The 210-nt window shown below is 36.7% G+C and overlaps 1 protein-coding gene across 1 annotated transcript in view; it reads right to left on the bottom strand.

The window, feature by feature from the left end:
• LOC119588316 overlaps nucleotides 1-210 on the bottom strand; it is a 31,591-nt gene that overhangs the window by 20,118 nt on the left and 11,263 nt on the right. The window lies entirely within an intron of this gene.

Here is a 210-nt window from a genome sequence, read left to right as displayed (position 1 = left end):
CATTTCTCTCTCGCGTGCATTCCAATTTCTCTCCTGTTTCGTGTGTGTATTCTGTGTGTACATTTTCCTTTCTTTTTTGCTTGTGCACTTGCTGCTTCTCTTGTGGGTGTAAATACTTACTTTTTTTCCCTTGTTTATTTTTGTCCGTGTTTTCTTCGCCTTGTTTGTAAACATACACTTTCTTCTAAGTTTCTGTGTGTATGTATATGT

The sequence above is a fragment of the Penaeus monodon genome, chromosome 23 (assembly GCF_015228065.2).
Source record: "Penaeus monodon isolate SGIC_2016 chromosome 23, NSTDA_Pmon_1, whole genome shotgun sequence".
Lineage (NCBI taxonomy): Eukaryota > Metazoa > Arthropoda > Malacostraca > Decapoda > Penaeidae > Penaeus > Penaeus monodon.
Note: the sequence above shows the minus strand (reverse complement) of the source record. Positions and strands in the feature narration are given on the sequence as shown.